Below are 23,966 nucleotides of genomic sequence, written 5' to 3'. Positions count from 1 at the left end.
AAAACAACACAAAAGAAGCTGTATTCCTGGCGAGTGGATGCGGTCTTCCTTCAAAAAGTGCTGAGCACACCAAAAGCTTGCAAGCTTCTTGTGTTTGCAGTTTGGTGAAGCTTGCTTGCTTTTTTACGAGCAGCAAGCGATTGAACGCCAACCCCGGAAATTAACGATTCATCTTGGTTTAAAAAAAAGGTGGTTAGCCACCTGCACCAAATGCAAGCTTACGCCAGGTCCAAGAATTTTGTAAGTGAAGACCGCCATCTAGAAGAAGTTTCACCCTTTAGTTTCCCAGGGAGCTGGGCAGGGAGAGTTCGAGCAAACAGAGCGAGGCAGGCTACACAGGACTGAAGGGGGTGCGGCGACAGGGTTGGGGAGATTTTTGCAAACACAGCCATCCCCAAACAGGATAGCTCCCAAGTAACCCGGCCCCCCATCCCCACCCCAACACCAAGACAAGGGAAGGCTGAGGGATACTAGGTTTGATCACATTTATTTAACATGAAAACGATCAGACAGTCTCAGTGGACCACAGGTTGACAGAGGTGGTGGTTCTTCGAGACAAAAAGTCTGAAAACTGTGAATTTTCACCCAAAGTTGCATAGCTTGGGCAAAGCCAGGACTCATACTAGGACCTGCCTGCTGTAGATCCCATGTTCGTTTCTTTATGCTATAGCTTCCGAAACCCGAGGAACTGATAAAAACATACAGATTCTCAGACCCCAGTCCTGACTTACTGAATCAGAAAATTCAGAGGGAGTAGCTTAGGAATCGATACTTTTAGAAGAGCACCACAGTGATACGGTCTAACTAATCCAGGGATCCGGGGAGTGTGTGGGCGAAACGAGAGTGGTTGAGTTAATCATGACCGCAGCTGAGTGATGCGCTCATGGGGGTTGATTTTCCTTTTCTCTTTGCTTTTGTGCGGGTTTTAATTATTCCACAATGAACCCTTAAGAAAAGAGAAAACAGAAAGAATTAGCAAGAAATCTATAAATCAACCAGATTTATAGATTTATAGATAAATTTATAAATAAATTTATCAATAAATCTATAAATTTATAGATTTATAGATCAAACGAGACCCCCTCGTTTGATATTCCACACTAGGGGGCCTTGCCAATTTATGAACGGGTACGGAGGGAGGGACTGAAGTCAAATGTGTCATCTAAAAAGGACACAAGTCTTATCTGCTCCCCAGTCGGTAGAGCTGTCAACAATTAAACATCATGGAATGCGGACTCAAAGGGCCAAATGACACTTGCAAGGTCCAGTCTCCCCCGCCCCCGGGGGGGTCCTGACATCATTGCCATAAACCACGCCCAGCAAGAAGGTAGTCAGTTTGGGGTAGGATTTGCTCTTTTCCCGGCCTTGCAAAAATAACCAGAGAAAGTAAACTTCCAAGACCCAGGCAAATTGGGTGTTTTCTCTGGCTCAGCAAAATCAGCCCCGTCCACGGGACCGCAGTTAAGAGAGTCGGTGCTGCAGTATTGCCAGGGACAAGCCGGCCTGGGATGGGCAAGTGGCCCACAGAGCCTCTGCCCTGCATGCCTGGCACCTGGGGAAGATGTGCGCGTGTCTGCCCTCCCACACCGTCTCCAGTGGGGGCGGGCAGCCACGACAGGGCGCTTAGGCGTGCTAACTCCAGGTCGCGCAGACCTAGGACCTCGGCCCGCGTCGGTCACTGCTGTGGGCGAGTTGCCAGACCTTTGGGACCTTTTTCTCATCTGCAAAATGACAATAACAATAGGGCAAGTTCCATGGCTTGTGAGGAGGTGACCCCCGTGCGGCGTGTTGGCAGCGCGCCCCAGGCCCGAGGACGGTGAATTTTTCCTCTTGCTGAGCCCCAGCTGTCTGTTCTTCCTGCCTCCCTGGAGCAGAAGCTGTGGGTGCTCTGCCTGCACCCTCCGCTCTAGGGGTGCTCCAGCCGACTTCCAGCTGTGTCTCATTGCCCGAGGCCTTTCTCTGCAGCCACAGAAGGTCACTTGGGCCCCAGGTGAGGCACGACAGGACCAGTCCTCCAACCCTGCACGGAAATACCACAGCCCCCTCCCACCTGCCATATTCTTATTTACTGGGTCTCTCAGGCATCTCACTCATGGGGACCACAGACCTCACCTGTTTCTCCTCCTGCCTGATCGGTGGTTGTCACCGTGTGCCATCAACAGCCACTTTGCGGAGAGCTGTGGCGCCGGTGCAGTGAACCCCTCCCCAAGCTCGAGAGCCTAAGAGGGACCCGCTGTGGCCCTGGAGGCCAAAGCTTCCCCGCAGCCACCCATGGGGGTGGCTGGCCGATAACACACCCTTTATTTGTCCCCCCACCTCCCAGATAAACCACTTGCACTCAAACCCTTGCTTTGGGATCAGATCTGGGGAGTCCAAACGAAGACACTTGGTATTACGAGGTCCGGACAGCAGATCCTGTGTCTTGGGCCATTTATTTGTTAGTAGATGGCGACGAGGACCCGGGTCTTGGCAGGGAGGGGGTGGTGATACCCCCTGGCATGCGGTAGCCCATCATGAAGACCCCCTTCTGTGAATACCCGGGACGCGTGCTGGTTATTTGGCACCTGCAGCCGTGTCCCCAGGGGGGAGGTGACCTTCTGTGCCCTGTGATGCTGCAGCTGGGACTCTCAACATTCCATTTCCACACCGCCTGGGTGGAATTCGGCTCTAGAGCGCCGTGGGATGCTGGAGGGAAACAGGGGGCTGGACGAGGAAGAAGGGACTTGCTGCTTCCCATCGCTGCCAGGGTCGCTCAGCGATGATTCTTCATTCTGGAGATGAAGTCGGTTCCGATAGCTACAGGTGGTTCCCGTTAATGGTTTTTCCCGTAACCCGTTTCATGGCCCCCCCTCAGTAGGGGTGCCCCTGCCCAGACAAAACCCTTCCCCATGATCCCCCAGTCTTGGGGTCTTCGTCGCTTCCTGCAATTACTACCTCAGCGACACCACAGTGAGGGTGGCCAACAGGTCTGGTTTGCCTGGGGCTACGGGGTTTCCCAGAAGGCAGGACGCTCAGCACTGATAGTAACATAGCTCTGGGCAAACCGAGGTGACTGATCTCATTGCTCCCTTCTTACCTGCCCAGGTCCTCAATAGCTGTTTTCAAATTCTCCATATGAAATTTTCTATGTAAAAATTCCTTGGTGAGGCTTATAACTTCTTCCGACCAAAGCCTGACCGGTACCGTACGCGATGCAGGTGCCAAAAGATGCGCCGGCTTACCCGATGTCGCTAGCATTTGAGCGGGATGGTGGCGGTCACGGGGGACTCTTAGTGCATCAGGGCAGGAAGACCACGGCAGACGCAAGTCAGAAAACCATTGACGAGGGCACCAGATTGGAAGCCAGAAGCCCTCTGTGGTAGCACGTAAAAGGACCGTCGCCTGCCGGGGCCGGATGGCACATCCCGCTGTACACGTGGCTTTGGACCTGATAAAACGCGTGGTGAGGTCTGATGTTACGGCCCCAGCAAGTAGGCGGTGCCGAAGTCAAGGCTCCGTAAAGAAGAGCGGGACCCGGCAGCCTAGAATGGGTCGTCTGGGTACGCGTGCTCCAGACCCCTCAATCCTCAGGTTACCTGGCCCTCTCGGTGCTTTCGTAGCCTCCCCTTGCCCCAAGGTGACGTGGAGGTCTCACCTGAAGCCGGTGCTTTGTAAGATGATACTTGCCCTCGTGGCTTCTCGGCCAGGGGTGGTAAACTTTCTCTGTAAAGGGACAGATAGCAAATATCTTAGGCTTTTCTCGGCCAGGGGTGGTAAACTTTCTCTGTAAAGGGACAGATAGCAAATATCTTAGGCTTTTCTCGGCCAGGGGTGGTAAACTTTCTCTGTAAAGGGACAGACAGCAAATATCTTAGGCTTTGCAGGCCACGCAACCCCTCTCATAACTACTCAACTCGTGCACTGCATCCAGAAAGCAGCCTCACCCGGTGCCCGGGTGGCTCAGTCGGTTAAGCGTGATCTCGGCTCCGGTCAAGATCTCACAGTTTGTGGGTTCGAGCCATGCTTCGTTGACGCCCCTCCCCCACTCGTGTGGACAAGCCCTTGCGCTCTCTCTCAAAATAAATAAACTTAAAAACAAAACAAAAAAGCAGCCTCGCCAATATGTAGATGAATGGGTATGGCTAGAGTCCTAACAACACTTTATTTGCAAAAACAAGCCGTGTTTGACCTGTGGACCACAGTTTGCCAGTCCCTGTGGTAGACCAATAATGAGCCCTAGCATATCTCAGCACGGCAGATGCAAAAAATGCCTCCCGTCTTCAGAAAGGGCCGCGGAACCCAGCTAACATGCACCCTCGTGATTCAGGAGGTCCCATCTGGGAATGAATCTTGAGATAACTGGCGTGAAAGAAAACAGAAGGCTGGAGAAGGGAGACTTCACTGACATGTGGGCACTCTCCCATGACTCAGGATTTAGCACCCTGGCAAGGACCCTTAGCGCCCCCCTAATCTGCTACTGACATAGTGCCCCGCAGCGTGGTGATAAAGGATGGCCTCAACCAAATGAGACATTAATGCCAGAACGGCCTTGGGAGCAGAAGGGGGAGAATGCTCAGTGAGGCAGGCATACAAAAATAGATTCTGTAAAATCAGAGAGTCTACCTCGCCTTCTCTGTCTGCCCCACCCCTGCTCATGGGCTCGCTCGCTCTCTCTCCCTCGAAGATAAACTTTTTTTTTTTTTTTTTTTTTTTTTTTTAAAGAAAAGCACAGCACGATTGGCAGGGCTAACCCATCAGACGTGACGTGGACAAATGACTGTAATAGCAGAAGAGTTCCAGTGGCAACCTGGACCCTTATCTGCAAGAATCAGGGGGGCGTGACTAACAGACCGGGGTGTTCTTAGTGGTGAGATTGAAGCATGTTGCTTGAACTGTGTAACCAAAGACGAAGGGCAGGCGAGGCAAAGACTGATGGCAGCTGCTGCAATGGAAAACCATGATGCTTTGCCCAGTTTCCAGACCCGAGCCTGTTGTCAGACCCAGAGCGAATTGCCGAAGGGGAGCCTGGGTGTCCTTGAGGAATGCCCTTGCAGCATCACAGCAAAGCATACACAGTAGTGATTATCTCCTTCATCTGTCACTGAAAAAACTTACGGCTATTTCTCCTGAGGAAAAGGAATGACTCAGATCTTTAAAGAGCTGTGGCTAGAAGATCTGGGCTAAAACTTAAAATGCCATCCCAACCCTCCCCCTGATGTGGAGAACTTCTAGCTCCAAATCCATCTCATAGTGAGTTCAACGGATTCACACCCCACCTCATGTTCATTTGTCTGTTCCCTGAATGCGTCACCAGAAAGGACGCACGTGAGAGCTGGAAGGACACTGTTGCGGAGTAAGAGCCACAGTGGTAAGAAAAACCCAAGTGGAAACTCTCGAAACTTCCTCATTCTGGCTAAGATAGGAAATCAGAAGAAATGTCTCATTCTGGGTTAGAAGGTCGCCTAAAAACTTAACGACGGCAAACAAACAAACACCAAAAAAACTTAAAGAAGGCAGCGGGCAGGGTCCCTGGGTGGCTGAGTTGGCTAAGCCTCTGACTTCAGCTCAGGCCATGATCTCACCGTTCCCCCATTTGAGCCCCACGTCAGGCTCTGTGCTGACAGCTCAGAGTCTGGAACCTGTTTCAGATTCTGTCTCTCTCTCTCTGCCCCTCTCCCACTCTTTCTCTCTCTCTGTAAAAAATAAATAAGCGTTAAAAAAAATTAAAAATAAATAAACATTAAATAAATAAATGAAATTGGGTTTGTAAATTTAATATATATTTTTTCCTCTGTAAGGTACTTCAATTGTCCGATAGATAAACCAAGCCTTTCCAGGGTCTTTCGTCAATTTTCCTAAGTCTAATTAATTGTAATTTATAAACAAGATGAATCTAGGTCCTTTTAAGTGTTCTTACACTCTATATAAATTTAGTAAATCTAGAATGTATTGTGCTAAGCAAAATAAATTAGTCAGGGAAAGACAAATACGATTTCACCCATAGGTGGAATTTAAGGAACAAAACAGATGAACATAGGGGAAGGGAGGGAAGAATAAAGTAAGACAAAAACAGAGAGGGAGACAAACCAGAAGAGACTCTTAAATACTGAGCTGAGAACAAACTGAGGGTTGGGGGAGGGGTGGGGGGTGGGGGGATGGGCTACATGCGTGATGGGCATTAAGGAGGGCACTGGTTGAGATGAGCACTGGGTGTCATATGTAAGTGATGAATCACTAAATTCTACTCCTGAAATCAATACTACATTACATGTGAAGTAATTTGAATTTCCATTTAAAAAAATCACAAATTTATTTTATTTTATTTTTTTAATGTTTATTTATTTTGGGGAGAGAAAGAGGGGAGCAGAGAGAGAAGGAGAACACAGAATCCCAAGCAGACTCCAGGCTCTGAGCTGTCAGCACAGAGCCCAACACAGGGCTCGAACCCACGAACTGTGAGATCATGACCTGAGCTAAATAAAGTCTGGTTCTTAACCGACTGAGCCACCCAGGTGCCCCCCAAAAATCACAAATGTAAATCGCTTAATTTTAATATGGAATCACAAAACTGGCCTATTACTTGCATAGGCCAAAATCTCTTAAGTACTGTAGGAACTTAAATGCTAAATATGCGTTGAATACTTACGTCAAGAATTGTGAAGAGTCTGAAATTTAGCCTACTTTCAAAATAATCAGTTTGGTGGCTGCTGGCAAAGGATAGGAGCCTTCTGAGTCAGAGACACAGGACTTAGTTACTCATAGCAATAGTAGAATCTCAGCATTTATACCAGTTTCTGAGTCCCAGTCCCCAAGGGTGGTGTGAAACGGGCCAAGTGACACCTGCACCCACAATGGATTATGGGAGAGGAGCCCTGAGCTTAGGGCGCCCAGATCTTTTCTAATGGACAGTAAGTCTGCTTCATTTTTGCTGTGGAGGATAGCGCTATCTTTATTGTACTGGACAGTAAATAAACCTACCCTTTGCTCTGGAGGAACTCTGCCTCTGTTTTCCAAAGCTGTTCACCACATATCCTTGAAAAGATAGTGCAGAAGAAAGGCAGTCATGCGTCTGCTCACAAGATGTGCAGAAACAGGAGAAACCCATGGAAAATGCTCTCTCAACACCTTACCCACAAAATAGTCTCACTGTGGGTTGATTCTCTTAAGCATTTCTAAATTTAAATCTAGATCTTTCTGTGATTGAAAGATGTTTCCCTGCTAGGGGATCAATCCAGATAACTTTTGGGTTATTTTCTCATACAATTTTTGTGGTTGCCTCCCAGTTAACTGAGGAATTTTTAATGACCAGTAGATCTCTGGCTGGAATATGGCTTGGGTGCTTGTTGGTGACCTTGACTGCCAGGTGAATCCTGGCTTCAGAGTCATTGTGCCAATAGTCTCCAAACAGGGTGGTCTCCACATGTATTTCACCTATACTTGTGTTACATGACCTCATTCTGCTGACTTGTGACACAGCAGTCAGCCCTCCAGCCAATTGTTGCTCCCTCTGGTTGGATTTCGCATATCTATTTACATCTTTATTTTTGTCATGCTATTCCTATCTTTTACTTTTTTTTTAATGTTTATTTATTTATTTATTTTGCTAGAGGAGAGGCAGAGAGCGAGGGAGAGAGAATCCCAAGCAGGCTCCTTGCTCAGCACAGAGCCCAACACGGGGCTTGATCTCAGGGACAGTGAAATCATGACCTGAGCAGAAATCAAGAGTCGGATGCTTGACCGACTAAGCCACCGAGGTGTCCCTATTCCTATCTTTTAGACCACAGACCTCAGAGATACGCTTGACTCCATTGTCTTCACGTTTAAGAAGAGCATTTTGTTTAGTTCTTTGACAGGCTAGGAAAGGGTATCTTCTCATCTGATCCTCTCCTGTTCTGGAAAGTGCCAAAGTGTGCCACTTGGGCAAAGGGAAAGAGGAAACCCTTCCTGTGGAGGTCCCTCAGAGATGTAACAGTTAAGGCAGCAGCCCCTTGCTGTGGCCAGGAGTTGGACATTTCACCCTTCTCAGAAGAGCTCCCGCCTCCTGGCTGAAGCTCGGCTTTCAAATGCTCTGTCAGTGAAAGTCCTGCTCCTCCCCAGGAGGACCACTTGCCAAGGGGGCTGAGTCCTGACTGCTCACCTGTATGGCACAGAGGGCAGCAACTAGGGAGAGAGGAGGGCTCTGGCGACACCTTGAACCAGCCCATAAATTCCCCCTTCCTTCCACCGACAGATCATTAATCTCCTGCAACAGAAGCTGAGTACTCATTGGTCTAATAATGGGAAATGGGAAATGGGTCAGAGAGAAGGGCCTCCATGGTGGAAGGGAGATGACTTTTTTAGGTACATAGTTTTGATAGGCATGTAAGAAGGAATTACAGCCCTACGGCAACCTCTGGTGTGCCCAGCTTGAGATAACTAAAGTTTCTCTCCATTTCAAATTCTAAATTAATTATAGCCTGAGTGCGCTATCGCATTCAGCCTTCATCGTCCATTCAGTTTGAAGGCCATTACCAGCCGCCGAGCCTCCCAGCTCCTACAACCGGCGGCGGTCTGTCTATACTCTGCACTCCCAGAGTAAAACTTGAGCTGGTGTCTCATTTCCCTCTCCTAATAGCAAAGTAAAGCCCAAAGAAAAGGGGCCCTGTTGGTGGCAGGATAGCGTCCTGGCATAGCTTATGGATAGATGGCACCTAGCAGGGTCTCACATCGCCTGGGGAGCGGCAGGAGAAGGGGCAGCCCAAGCTGGGTTCTTTATGGGGGGGGGGCACTCCATCTGAGCCTGGGCACCAGGGCATGTCCACTAACCCTGAGAAGTTTGCTTGTTTTCACAGTTATTTTTTGGCCGGAACGCACGGCAGCCAAGACGCTCTTACTTGTGCTTTATGATGTTGCGATAAGGGCTCCAGGATTCCCAGAGACTGATACCACCGACAAGGAGCCAGGAGACCCGAGTTCTAGTCCCGTCTCCACCACTCACTGCCACCATCACTGAATAAGTCCCTCGATGTGTTAGTTATCTAACTCATAAGCGAGTGGAATGGTACCTGCCACGCCATATCCCAGGGTTATTGCTGGGCTTGGTTATTTCATCCCATGAAATAATGGAATACTAGATGTGAATGTGCTCTTCCTCATTCTAAATGAGAGTCCAAGGGACCCACTTCAATGCTCAGCACGGGACAGCTCTTCTGATCACTCAGAGACTGAGAACAAGCTCCCCAGGTTCCAGGTTTGAATCTCTATCCAAGAGAGAGAAAGCTCAGCCACGGTGTTCCACCTGGAGGGATCTTGGGATGCGGCTCTCAGCTGGAAAAAGGTGGGGGGACCTGTCTGCCTGACTGCAGGAACTTGGGGGAGCCACCTCAGTGGCCGGGTCTACCGAGGGCTGGGGTGCAGAGGGAAAGGAGGCAGGAAGAAGAGAGGGCAGCGAAGGACGGAGAGATACGGTGTGGGCTCTGTCCTCAAGCCAGATCCGGAATCCCAGCACTTCCTTCCCCCTGCTACCTCGCACACCTGTCCCCTGAACGGGCTCCTCACAGGTCTCCCTGCTTCTGCCTGACGGCCTTCAACACGGAAGTCAGATTCCGCCACAGCACCCAAAGCCCTCAGCAGCTCTGGATTCCCCTCAGAGCAAGAGCCCAGTCTCCAGGGAAGCCCACGAAGCTCCCCCTTCTCAGCCCCTGCTTCTGGTCGCTCCCAGCCACCCTCGCCATGCGGGCTTCCGGCCTGTTTCAGACTGTTCTTTTGCACCAACCGTTGTTCTGCTTGGACCCCGCTTTCCCGGATTTCCCCAGGAATTCCCACCTCACTTGAGTCTGTGCCCATTTACGTTTTTCACCGTGAGACTTAGAGCCACCACAGGCCGCCCAGCGCCCTCCCGAACTCTTCATACCTCTCAGCCTGGGTTGTCCTTCCGGTGGTCCTTCTCACCTTCAATACCACGTAACTTATTTCTTACACTTTCTGTTTATTCCGCCTCCTGCCTCCCCCGGCCAGAATGTAAGCCCCAGGAGCGCAGGGGTTTTTGTCTGCTTCCTTTCACCGATGTATCCCAGGGGGCTAGAACACCGCCTGGCCCATATCAAGTATTCAATAAATATTTGTAAGAAAATGAGTAATTCCGTGGGAGGAAAGGGAGGAGACCGTCTCAAGAAAGAGAAAGAATTCAACAATGTCAACACTTCCAAATGCTTCAGAGAGGTCAAGGCGAGAGCCGGAATTCTTGGCAAACACACTCCTGTTTGGACTGGAAACAGAGTACCATGCAGGATTACAAGATGAATGAATGGGACTTAAGTGCAGGAAAAATAAGTGTCAACAACGCCTTCAAGAAATGCAGGGCAGGGGGCGGAGGGGGGGAAGGTTGTAAATCATTTCGATGCTAACTTGAGGACACCACATCAAGAAAAAGAAATGCTTTCTGTGGTTTTAAACCGTTTTCTGGTTCTGAAATTAATATGTGCCCATTTTAGAAGGATTTGGAAACTGTCAAAGACCCAAAGACGGAGATGAACGTCTCGCCCCATCCCACCACCCAGAGAAAATCACAACTGACCGTTCCCTATGCTTGTTCTCTAGGTCCAGGTATTTATGACAGTTCTGTTGCTTGTTAGAGTGCTTCCTCAAAACTCAGGGGCGTCTGGGTGGCTCAGTCGGTCAAGCGTCCAACTTTAGCTCAGGTCATGATCTCACAGTTCCTGAGTTCGAGCCTGGCACTGAGCTCCGCGCTGACAGCTCGGAGTCTGCTTCAGACCCTTTGTCCCCACCTCTCTCTGCCCCTCCCCCACTCACGTGCACACATGCTCTCTCTGTCTCTAAAAAATAAACATAACAACACTTTTTAAATTACACAGCTATGTGTGATATGGCTACTTTGTATTTGCATGTCCATTTTGTAGCTTTGTATTCATTTCATGTTGTAGCAGGAATTTTTCTTCATACCTTCATAGGTTTTTGTATGATGTAAATTTGGGGGGCGCAAATGACCTTGTTCAATAACATATATAGCCAATTCTCTCCTTGGGCCTTTACGTTTTACCCATTTCTTTATTATCATAAGCCACACTTAGAGCATGATGTTTCTTTTCCTTCCCTTCCCTTCCCTTCCCTTCCCTTCCCTTCCTTTCCTTTCCTTTCCTTTCTTTTCCTTCCTCTCCTCTCCTCTTCTCTCCTCTCCTCTCCTCTCCTCTCCTTTCCTTTCTTATTTTTTTCTTTTTGGAAAGAGAAAGAGAAAGTCCAGAGAGGAGAAGTTGAAGAAATAAAAGAAAATGGAAATAACTCGTGGCAAAATGTCTTGAGGAATCTGGACAAGATGAAAGGCAAGGCGAGGGAGCACATAAGACTTGACCTTGAGGGGTCAGCCTGTCACCGCCCACAGCCCCTGTCAGTACCAGCATCACTGCAGTGGGCACACGAGAGTGTGCCACACTGTGTACAACACGAGCCCATGGCATCCCCGTGGCCCAGGCGCCAGAAGACCCTGAAAAGTTAGTGGGGAGCACAGAGCCCCAGCCTCACCAAGGCAGGTTCGGGCCTCGGTCTCTGTGTTTCTACCACGTTACCCAGCTGAGTCTGACACTCACCAGAATTTGAAAACCCGTCAAGCCTCTTTGGACTTCCGGTCAACATGAAATATGGGGCACAGAAAAATGAATTAGATGACAGGCTGAGGAATCAGACGCATCCAGAAAGTGTAGCATCCATCACAGAGGACATCCTAAATGGTCTCTTCCACCGGGCAGCGCCCGGGGAAGGGTTGGGGAGGGCGGCTTAAGACTTAGCAACATTTCAGATGTACAAGAACCAAATGCAAAGTTTGAATTCTGTCTTGTTTGAATTCTGTCTCAAGCAAAGCAATGTGGGGAGGGCCAACAAGGGGAATTTGAATTTGAATGTGTAAGACGTTACTAAGGAATCACTGTTCATTTGGCTTGCTGTCCTATGGTATTATCACTGGGCCAGAAAATGCCTTTATATTTTAGAGTCACGTGCCAAAGTTTTGCAAGTAAATGTGACATGTGCCTCTTCGTAATATTTCAGCAAGGCAAAAGTGAGCAAACAAATATGGACAGTGTTAATGGATAGATCTAGGTCACGGACACAGGGGGACTCGTTTTAATATTGTAGCTGGTTTTCTATGTATTTGAAAAATTGTCGTAATAAAACGCTAACGAGACACGTGGGAGATCAGCCGTAGCAAGTTGGAGAGACCATCATTCCTCAGAAACTGGCCTGTACGAAGAGAGAGATGATAGAGTTTTTCGGGTGGAGGAAGTTTGAGGAAACTCAAGTTGAGTAGCCCAGCTATCACTTAGGCAGAGAGGGAGAAGTGCAGTGACGAGGCAGGGGGATTGCCTTGAAGGGAAGGGAATCACGACTGAATCACCTCACAGAGCTTGCCGGATGCCTAGAGAAGTCCTTGGGGATGCGGGATTCTGAGGTGGCTGAGGCTGATCAGGCTTGTGTGTCTGCCTTCGTGTGTGGCTGAGGGTGTGCAGAGGGGGGTGTTGGTGAGTAGTTTCAATACGTCTCATACTGAAAAAAGCTGAGTTTTATGCCTTTCAAATCTTGCTGGCCCACGCTTTCCAAGGGCGGAGAGACCCAACGTTGATCTAGCAAAGATTTAGCGAGCACTTTATTCTAGGCCACACCTCGGCCCCATCAACGTTGTGGTTTTTCTGGTCAGCAGGAGGGGCAGGCTTAGAACTGTCCATCACAACGCATTTCTTACTATCAAAGTTATATCGCAGCGGAGTTGTATTCATAATTTTTAAGAAGTTATGTCTTCTTTTTTAATGCTTATTTATTTTGAGAGAGAGAGAGAGCGCGTGCGTGCGCTAGCCAGTGGAGGAAGGGCAGAGAGCGGGGAGAGAGAGAATCCCGAGCAGGCTCTGTGCTCTCAGCACAGAGCCCGACCTGGGGGTTGATCTCACAAACTGTGATATCATGACCTGAGCCCAAATCAAACGTCTGACACTTAACCAATGGAGCCACCCAGGCATCCAGAGTTCTTTCCATGTTTATCTTAAATGTTTTTAGGGCAAAGCCTTCTCTGAAACCCAGTAAAAGTTATTTCTTTTTTTCTCCTGAGAAAAGATGTACAGATGCCCATATGTGGGAATCTGCATAAGAGTTCAAGAAAGGGGCTCCTGGGTGGATCAGTCGGTTAAGTTGGCCAACTCTCGATTTTGGCTCAGGTCACTCTGCTGTGATTGAGCCCCGAGTTGGGCTCAGCACTGATAGTGCAGAGCCTGCTTGGGATTTTCTCTCTGCCTCTCTCTCCTCCCCTGCTCTCTCTCTCTCTCTCTCTCTCTCTCTCTAAAAATAAATAAATACACGTTAAAAAAAAAAAGTGCAGGAAATTCACAAACTCCCGGAAGCCAACTGGTGAGTCTTTGGGGCTCTCTGGGGTAAAGGTTTTTACCGACATGTTGTGGGAAGAGACAAGGAGGTAATAGGCTTGTCCTGGAGACTAAGGAAGCCTCTAGAAGTGCCAGCTGAGCCAGGCCTTGGAGAGCAGCCAGGACTTATATCCTTGACCCAGCTGGGGCCCTGGGCCTGTGGACGGGAACCCAGAACGAAGGAGGCCTGGGGAATGAGAGCCGGTGAGTCTAACTGGCCTCCGTGCCTGCATTCACCCCTTCACTGACGGCCTCAGTCTGGGGGTGTGCGGGGCTCACATGATGCAGGTAAGTGATGTGAGGAGGGGTTGGCTCTGGAGACCATCAGAGTCCCTGATGGAAGTGCATGTTTCCCATAATCTGGCCAGATCTCCTGGCAGAGAGAAGACGGGCTTCGGACATGGAGGGAGAGGTGTCTCTCCGTGGGAGGGGTGCCTGCTGTTTAAGCACATCTGTTTTGATTTGGCTCCCAGGCTGTGGATTCATTTAACAGATGCAGCCTTTCAGTGGGTTCAGCTTTTTATATCCCCATCAGGCACCGATTTAGGGAGGCTCGGCTGATTCTCTGAGCTTGTTTGGCTTTGAGGAATGGAAAATGTGGTTCTTTCAACATCCCTCCCTTCAAGCAGGTGGCTGGAGGGGGGCGGGGCGCAGGATGGCCACAGCCTCATGAATAGCTGCTGGTCTTTTCCCATCTTTGTTCCTCTTTCTCATTACTCCACTGACAGGCTCAGGCCCCCGGGGAGGAGTGAGACTGTCGGAACATTTCAGTGGCTCTGCTTCGGGCCCATCAGCATCCAATAAGCCAGTGACTCCATCTGGCTGTACTTCAGCCGCCATAGGATGGGCTGCTGGCAACGGGACTGCGGGGCAGACCCGTTCGTGTGAAAGATTGAAATCGACAACTGTCAGATATTTCTTTCTCTTTTCAGCAAGCAAATCTCGCGTGCGTGTGTGCATGTGCGTGCACTCAGGGAAGTACATATGCTCCTTAAGGTTTGACTTCTGATCTTCCTATTTTAAATAAAAAGGTCCAGGAAATTTCTGATTGGCGGTATTGATAAACGATTACAGAGACCATACCCATACACCTGCCACACTTTACGATTTTTAAAAATTTTTCAAAATTTATTTATTTTTTAATTTACATCCAAGTTAGTTAGCATAGAGGGCAACAGTGATTTCAGGAGTAGATTCCTTAGCCCCCTTACCCATTTAATCCATTCCCCCTCCCACAATGCCTCCAGTAACCCTCTGTTTGTTCTCCATATTTAAGAGTCTCTTATGTTTTGTCCCCCTCCTTGTTTTTTTATATTATTTTTGCTTCCCTTCCTTATGTTCATCTGTTCTGTGTCTTAAAATCCTCATATGAGTGGAGTCATATGATATTTGTCTTTCTCTCACTAATTTTGCTTAGCATAATACCTTCCAGTTCCATCCACATAGTCGCAAATGGCAAGATTTCATTCTTTTTGATTGCCGAGTAATACTCCATTGTGTGTGTGTGTGTGTGTGTGTGTGTGTGTGTGTGTGTATCTCACATCTTCTTCATCCATTCATCCATCAATGGACATTTGGGCTCTTCCCATACTTTGGTTATTGTTGATAGTGTTGCTATAAACATTGCGGTGCATGTGTCCCTTCGAAACAGCACATTTGAATCCCTTGGATAAACACCTAGTCGTGCAATTGCTGGGACGTAGGGTAGTTCTATTTTTAATGATTTCAGGAACCTCCATACTGTTTTCCACAGTGGCTGCACAGGTTGGCATTCACACCAGCAGTGCAAAAGAGATCCTCTTTCTCCGCATTTTCATCAATATCTGTTGTTGCCTCAGTTGTTAACGTTAGCCATTCTGACAGGTGTGAGGTGGTAAGTCATTGTGGTTTTGATTTGTATCTCCCTGATAATGAGTGATGTTGAGCACTTTTTCACGTGTCGGTTGGCCATCTGGATGCCTTCTTTGGAGAAGTGTCTATTCATGTCTTTTGCCCATTTCTTCACTGGATTATTTGTTTTTTGGGTGTTGAGCTTGATAAGTTCTTTACAGATTTTGGATACTCACCCTTTATCTGATATGTCATTGCAAATATCTTCTCCCATTCCGTTGGTGGCCTTTTAGTTTTGCTGATTGTTTCCTTCACTGTGCAGAAGCCTTTTATTTTGATGAGGTCCCAGTAGTTCACTCTTGCTTTTGTTTCCCTTGCCTCTGGAGACATGTTGAGTAAGAAGTTTCTGTGGCTGAGGTCAAAGAGGTTGTTGCCTGTTTTCTCCTCGAGGATTTTGATGACTTCCTGTCTTAGGTTTAGGTCTTTCATCCATTTTGAGTTTATTTTTGTGTAGGGTGTAAGAAAGTGGTCCACGTTCGTTTTTCTGCATGTTGCTGTCCAGTTTTCCCAGCACCATTTGCTGAAGAGAATGTCTTTATTCCCCTGGATAGTCTTTCCTGCTTTGTTAAAGATTAGTCGGCCATATGTGTGTGGGTTGCACTTTATAATTTTTAAAGTACGTTCCCAGCTATGACTTTATAATGGTCCTGAGAAGCAGGCACAACCACCAGCATTGTAATAATCCTATTTTGCAGATGAGCAAACTGAAATCCTTGGATATAATTTACCATTACCACACTACCAACAAACAGTACATACCATTCCAGAACTCTCCTTTTGCAATCTAAGTCGCATATTTTGAGGAAAGTTTCATCGTTGGCTACCTGCAGTTCAGATACTTGGTCTTCAAAGTTGGAAAGTCACTACACAAACTCCTTGATTTTTCACTTGGTCTGGAAATAAAAGAAAGTGACATTTTAAGCTGTATCCTCTGGTTAATCAAGGAAAGAATATTAATAGTCAATTTTTTGAGCTTTTACTATATGACAGACACTAATCTAAAATCATTGTGTTAATTAACATACTCGTTTAGCCCTTGTAGCAACCCTGTTATGTATGTTTTACAAATGATGAAAGAGACGTCTAAAGAAGCTATTTAATGCCCACAAACACACATTCAGTAAGAGTCTAGACTTGAACCAGGCAGTGTGAGCTTAGAGTCCACGAGTGCTCAGTAGTTGGGGTCATCAGACAAACGAGTAATAATTCAGAAGAATGGGACTGAGAATAATCTATTCTACTCAGGCCCTGGAGACTGGGTCAAAGCATTTGCCCTGTTTCTCTGAGAGCAGAGATAGACTTTTATCTCCAATGGTGACACAGGGAAACTTGGAGAAACCTTTCCACTGGGAACCATTACAAATGCTGGAAAAATGTGTATGCATGATTTGAAGGCAGTGGAGAGCTACCAGAGCAGTGAAAAATTACTTGGTTAACATCCAAATGCAAAGAACGCAGAGAAATGAGCAAGGGATTCAGACCCCTTTTGCACAGGGAACCTTTGCAGTTCCAGGAGAGGAGGCTCAGTTGACCAGGGGCTAGGAGGACAAATTCAAGCTTTGGCTCCCCAAAAGAAGTAGCCATAGTAAATCCCTTAGGTTTTGAGTGTGGTTGCATCCTATAAATAAGGGTGAACTAGAAGCAGATCAGTTCTTCTAGACTCTCAAGCCCAACTTTGAATTATCCCAACCTAGGCTTGAATTAAATTCATCTGAGATTGATGGTGCCCTAACTAACTGCCAGAAACAGATATGAGCCTCCTTAGAAAAAGATAACATCCAGAGCCTCAAATTGCTTCTAAAATTTTTCATAAAAATTTCAGACATATAAGTTAAAAAGTAACATGAATTCAAATAGAGGGGCCAACACAATTTTTTTTAAACCAAGAGAAACTACAGATAATAGCAGCAGACCCACAGGTGTTCCAGATAATGAAGTTACCTAACATGAATTTTATTTTATTTCATTTTATTTTATTTCATTTTAATTTTTTAAATAAAAACTTAATTTTTTAGAGAAGTTTTAGGTTTACAACAAAATCGAGAGGCCTCCCCCCATCATCTGCATCTCCCGCCAGAGGGTACATTTGTCTAACATGAATTTTAAACTAACTATTTTTAATATGTTCAAGAAAAGACAAGATTGGGAATTTGGCAGAGAGCTGAAAGCTATTTAAAAACTAACTATATGGAACATTCTAGAATAGAAAAATACAATAACTGAAACTAAATACCAAGAGGGTGGATTTAGAGATACATTAGAACTTAAGAGAGGATTAGGGAACTTGAATAAAGCTTAGCAGAAAATATTCAGAATATTTTCCTGGAAACACAGAAGAATGAACAATTCAGAAAAAGGATAGGAGACATCGTGGATACAGTGAAGATGACTAAAAAAAATATGTGATTTAAGTTCTAGAAGAGGAGAGAGAGAATGACGCTGAAGCAATAATAAAGCTAACGGATGATTTTCTCAAAGGAAACACAGAATCCAGAAGAACAAGGAGGCATTATCATCCAAGTGCTGGAAGAAAATAACTACCAGCCTAGATCCTTCTACCCAGCAAAAACATTCATCATGAATAAAAGCAAAATAAGCACATTTTCAGGTAATCAAAAACTAGAGGATTTGTCATCAGCAGACCTGAACTAAAAAAAAAAAAAAACACCTGTTGTTCAGGTATAAAAAAAAAAAAAAAAAAAAATGAAACCACATGGAAACCCAGACCCGGGAATGAGAGCAGAAAAACATAAAGGGCAACTCTGCAGGTAAATCTAAATAAATATTGACCATAAAAATTAGTGTGAGATTTTTTTTTTTTTAATTTTTTTTTTCAACGTTTATTTATTTTTGGGACAGAGAGAGACAGAGCATGAACGGGGGAGGGGCAGAGAGAGAGGGAGACACAGAATCGGAAACAGGCTCCAGGCTCTGAGCCATCAGCCCAGAGCCCGACGCGGGGCTCGAACTCACGGACCGCGAGATCGTGACCTGGCTGAAGTCGGACGCTTAACCGACTGCGCCACCCAGGCGCCCCGAGATTTTTTTTTAATATTGAAAATTAAAATATATAAACCAATAGCATATGATTTAGGAGGTAGGTAAATTAAGTTAAGGTATTCTAAGGGGGCCTGGATGGCTCAGTTGGTTAAGCATCCAACTCTTCACTTCAGCTCAGGTCATGATCTTGTTGGGCATGGACCCTGCTTGAGATTCTCTCTCTCCCCCCCCCCTCTGTCCCTAGTATAAATCAAGACTGCACATTATAATTTCTAAGATGAAAACATTTTGAAGTAAACTAATAAAATACAGAAATGTGATCTTTAAAACATCTATCCAAAGGAAAAGACAGAAAGAAAATGGAACAAAAATAGAAATGCAAAATACGCGTGGGGCTCTGTGCTGACAGCTCAGAGCCCGGAGGCGGCTTCCGATTCTGTGTCTCCCTCTCTCGGGCCCTCCCCCATTGACGCTCTGTCTCTCTCTGTCTCAAAAATAAATAAACATTAAAAAAAATTTTTGTTTTAAAGGGGCGCCTGGGTAGCTGAGTCGGTTAAGTATCCGACTTCAACTCAGGTCATCATCTCACGGTCCGTGAGCTTGAGCCCCATGTCGGGCTCTGTGCTGACAGCTCGGAGCCCAAAGCCAGCTTCAGATTCTGTGTCTCCCCCTCTTTGACCCTCCCCCATTCTGATCTGTCTCTGTCTCAAAAATAAATAAACATTAAAAAAAATTGGAAATGCAAAATAAAAACCAATTTGCTCATAGATTTATATTAGATGTAAATAGTTTTAATATTCTAATTAAAAGACAAGGATGTTGAAGACTAGATTAAAAAACCAAACCAAACATGTTGTGTACGAAAGAAAATTTAAATATACACATATTTAAATACACACATATACATATATGTATATTTAAATATACACACATTTACATATATTTAAATATACATATATACATATATAGAGAAAAGTTGAAAGTAAAAGAATGAAAAATACATATTTGATTTCAAATATAGGTATATATATTTATATATAATATATATCCCAACAGAAAAACTGATGTAGCTATATTAATACCAGACAAATTATATTTTAAAGCATAAGATAAGATATAAAGGGGATCACTTCACAATAATAAAAGAGTTAATTCACTAGGAAGATGTAACAATTTAAAATTGAATATGACAAATAGCCTCAAAATATATAAAGCAAAATTTCCCCGAACTACAAGGAGATAGACAACTTCACAATCATAATGGAAGATTTTTCAGTCAGTTCGCTCAGTGATTGGTAGAACAAATGAACAAAAAGATTAGTAAAAACATAGAATTGGCCAAAACAAGAAATAAACAACCTAATTATTATTTGTATATGTGTATATATGTATTATAATTCACTCACGAATAACTGTACGATATAATATTTTTCAAAATTTACCATGTGCTAGATTATACAGCAAGTGTCAACAAATTTAAAAGGCTTTAAATCATACAAAGTATATTCTCTGATTACAAATTAATTAAGCTAGAAATAAATAACAAAAAGATAAAAAGAAAATTTCCATTAGTTTGGAAAAGTATAAATATACTTCTAAGTAACCCATGGGTCAAAGAAGAAATTGCAATGGAAATATGTGAATTGAATGATATTCATATTTCATATAAGACTTAAACCATATGTGAGAGGAAATGATAGCTATAAATGCGTATGTTTTAAAAGCAAAAGTTGAAAATTAGTAAGTGTGTCCTGCAAGCAGTTAGAACAAAAACAACAGATTAAATTCAAGGAAATTAGAAGGAATGAAATAATTAAACGAGACCAGAAATTAATAAAATAGAGAAAATATATAAAATAGAGCTCACAAAAAAATAAATAAATAAATAAATAAATAAATAAAATAAAATAAAATAGAGTTCACCAAAGCTGAGAGTTGGTTCTTTCAAAACTACTAAAACTGAACAAGTTAAAAAACAGAGAAACTTAAGGAATATCGGGAATGTAAAAAGGTAGAATAATACTAAGCCTACGTCGTTAAAGACTGCCCCCTCAAATAACAGAATATTATTGAAAGCTGAAGGCCAAAATTTGAGAATTTAGAGGAAATGAGAAAATTAATAGGAAAACAAAATTTACTAAAGATGAAGTCGAAAATTTGAATGTTCTCTAGCTACTAAAGAAATTGATTTTGTAAATGAAAATCTTCCTGTCGGAGAGCTATTTTCAGTTTCATATGTAGAAAGCCACAGGAGAATGTCACTCCTACTATAGCAATGAGAAAACCCAGGTAATCTGCAAAACTACAACTTTCTTGAGCCCATCAGAGACTCAGCTTTCCAGGCAATCAGGTCGAACGAATTTGAAGTGATGAGCCCCTTTAAGGAGAGATGGTCAAACAAACTGCTTTACCTTTGGCAGGTGGTCACCATTAAAGTGAGTCGGGAGAAAGCAGATTTCATTTTAGCAAATTCATTGAGGCCATGTGCGGACTATAATGTTGATCCAAAATCACTTGGAGCTCTACACCTAGGAGGAGTCTGCACTCAATCTCATGCTTTTATCCATGGGCCTCCACTGAGTCCACAGAAGGAATACTGGGACCGGGGAGAAGACCAGAGACAGCTCCCCTTAGTGCCACAATCATACCAGAAGTAGTCAGTGGCCTCTGAGAGACTCACACAAAACCCTGTCATCTTCTCAGACTCTTTTCTCATAAGAAGAAAGAGCCTTAAGTCATCGGGGAACTCCCATACCCAGAGTCCAGGCAGAGACTCACTGCTTATAAGGGAGGAATAGAAACACAACCTATCACTGGAAGAAAAGCACAAAGCTCACACACCACTGAGTCTCAGCCACACCACAGCTGCAAGGGACAGTTTGGCTTCCTCGGGATGGAGTGCATAGCAGCAACAATGAGAAACCTCCACTCTCCAGACCAGGTGCACAGGACCTGCCAAAGACAGGAGCTGGATGAGGAGACCTAAGAATCCCTCTTGCCTTCACCATGAGCCTCACACGAAGTTACAAGAAATGGCAGTCTACTTCTAGGGAAGAAACAAGAGAAATGGTCTTCTGTGGTGCAGGCATACTGGGACCACCGAAAGCTAAGAAAAAAGCAGAAACATTGAGAAAAGTCCACTAGCATCACAGACACTGCAAAATGAAAAAAGAGCCTTCAGCTGCCCCTGAAGGAAATTAAAGTCTGTGGTGCCCCTAAAGTGACTAGAACAACAACTGAGCTAAACAATGGACTAGACAAATACACACACGCACACACAATGATGAACTGACAGGAAAAGAGCTGTGTCCATTTCCGTGCCTAAATATTATTTATTTTCATCTCTACTGTTTTTCTAAATACAATATTCATCATTGCATGAAAAATCAGAAAACATACAAAAGCCAAACAAACAAAACCCCATTGTTAAGAGGTAAACCAATCAATAGAAGTAGACTAAGAAATGACCTAAGACTTTATAATAACTATGATTGATAAGTAATCTACTGGAAAAAGTGGACAACATGCATGAGCAATGGAGAATTTTAACAGAGAGGTGAAAATGATTTTTACAAATAGTCAAATGGAAGTACTAGGAATAAAAAAAAAAGAGCATGACATCAAAGATGAATTCCTTTCACAGGTTGAAAAGGGAACTGGAAATTGTTGAGAAAAGAATAAGTGAACTTGAAGATAGGTCAGCAGAAATGGTTAAACCAGGACAAAGAGTGGGGCACCTGGGTGGCTTAGTTGGTTGAGTGCCCAACTCTTGATTTTGGCTCAGGTAGTGATCCTGGTGTTGTGGGATCAAGTCCCACATCAGGGTCTGCAGTGAGCATGGAGCCTACTTGGGATTCTCTCTCTCTATCCTGTGTGCTCTCTCTCTCTTTCTCTCTCAAAACAAAAACAAAACAAAAACAAGACAAAGAGAAAAATATGAAAAAAACAAAACAAAACAAAACAAGTCCAGAACATCAAGAGCTGTGGGACAATATCAAATGGAATTTAAATATATTATTGGAGTTCTCAGAGAGAAGAAAGAGGAAGAGACATAAATAGCTGAAGAGAAAATGACTGAGAACTTTAGATTTTAACTTAAAAACAGTAATAAAAAAGCAAAGCATGTATACAAGAAATTCAGAGTCCCAAATAGAATCACACACACACACACACACACACACACACACACACACACGTCAACTTCTGAAAACCAAAGATAAAGAGTAATCTTAAAAGCAGCCAGAGGAAAAATAACTTTAAATACAGTGGAACAAAGGTATGAATATCAAGCATGCTTTTTGGCAGAAAGAAGGCAAATCAGAAGATAGTGGGGTCACATTCTTATAGTACTGAAAGAAAAAGCAAAAGGTCAACTCAGAACTCTGTATCCAGTGAAAAAAATCTTTCAAATATGAAGGCAAAACAAGTTGTTTTTTTTCAGACGACAAAAGCTGAGAGAAGTCATTGCCAGGAGACTCACCCAACAAGAGATATTAAAGGAAGTTTGAGACAGCAAAACAATACTATGTGGAAATGAAGAGCTTTATCATACAAAGAGATGTAGAGCTGTAAAAATATTAAAATTAAGGGGCTCCTGGGTGGCTCAGTCGGTTAAGCGTCTGACTTCGGCTCAGGTCATGATCTTACAGTTCGTGGGTTTGAGCCCCGTGTTGGGCTCTGTGCTGACAGCTCAGAGCCTGGGGCTTGCTTCAGATTCTGTCTCTCCTCTCTCTGTTCCTCCCCCAGTCATGCTCTGTCTCTCTCTCCCCTTCAAAAATAAATAAAAAACACTAAAAAGATTTTTAAAAATAGTAAAACTAAAGATAAATATAAACAATTGTTCTTTTTAAAAAAAAAAGTTTAATGTTTATTTTTTGAGAGAGAGAGAGACAGAGTGTGAGCGGGGGAGGGGCAGAGAGAGAGGGAGACACAGAATCCGAAGCAGGCTCCAGGATCCGAGATGTCACCACAGAGCCCGACACGGGGCTTGAACGCACAAGCTGTGAGATCATGACCTGAGCCAAAGTCAGACATTTAACTGACTGAGCCACCCAGAAGCCTCTAAAACAATTGTTCTTATTTTGTATTACTGGTTTGTAAGAAAATTGACTCTCTAACCAAAAGAGTAGGGATGAATTTTGGAGCTTAAAGTGTATGTAGAAGTAAAACGTATGACAAAAATAGCTCAAAGGATGGGAGGGAGAAAATGGAAATCCAGTGTCGCAAAGTTATTTCACTATACCTAAAGTGGCCTAATATTGTTGAAAGCAGACTCTGACAAGTTAATGAGTATGTGGGAATCTCATTAGACTAAGAATGAAATAAATTATCAAAGAAGAATAACTAATAAGCCAAGAGTGGACATAAAATGGAATTATACAATATAAATTTCATACAAAAAAAGGGCAGGAAAGCAAGGAAAAAGGGGACAAAAGATAGATGAGGCAATATGAATGATATAGTTGATTTAAATCCAACCATATCAGTCATTACATTAAATGTAGACTAAATACAACAAAATTAAAGGCAGAAATGGCCTACTTGGATGAAAAAGCAAGACCCAGCGACACTCTCTACAAGAAACCAATTAAAAATAAATAAATTTGTACATTAAAAGTAAAAAGATGCAAAAAGATGTGTGAGGCAAACACTAATCAAAAAATTGGAAGGGACTACTAATTGGAAGGGGCTATGAAT

The 23,966-nt window shown here is 44.5% G+C and overlaps 1 long non-coding RNA gene across 1 annotated transcript; it reads right to left on the bottom strand.

Moving 5' to 3' along the window:
- Nucleotides 1-468: 468 nt before the first annotated feature.
- LOC123576498 lies at nt 469-10,231 on the bottom strand. Its single transcript, XR_006701435.1, has 3 exons — nt 9,784-10,231; nt 3,576-3,702; nt 469-946 (listed from the first exon to the last, which is right to left on the bottom strand). It is a non-coding gene; the product is annotated as an uncharacterized LOC123576498 (long non-coding RNA).
- Nucleotides 10,232-23,966: the final 13,735 nt, after the last annotated feature.

The sequence above is a fragment of the Leopardus geoffroyi genome, chromosome D2 (genome assembly GCF_018350155.1).
Source record: "Leopardus geoffroyi isolate Oge1 chromosome D2, O.geoffroyi_Oge1_pat1.0, whole genome shotgun sequence".
Taxonomy (NCBI): Eukaryota; Metazoa; Chordata; class Mammalia; order Carnivora; family Felidae; genus Leopardus; species Leopardus geoffroyi.
Note: the sequence above shows the minus strand (reverse complement) of the source record. Positions and strands in the feature narration are given on the sequence as shown.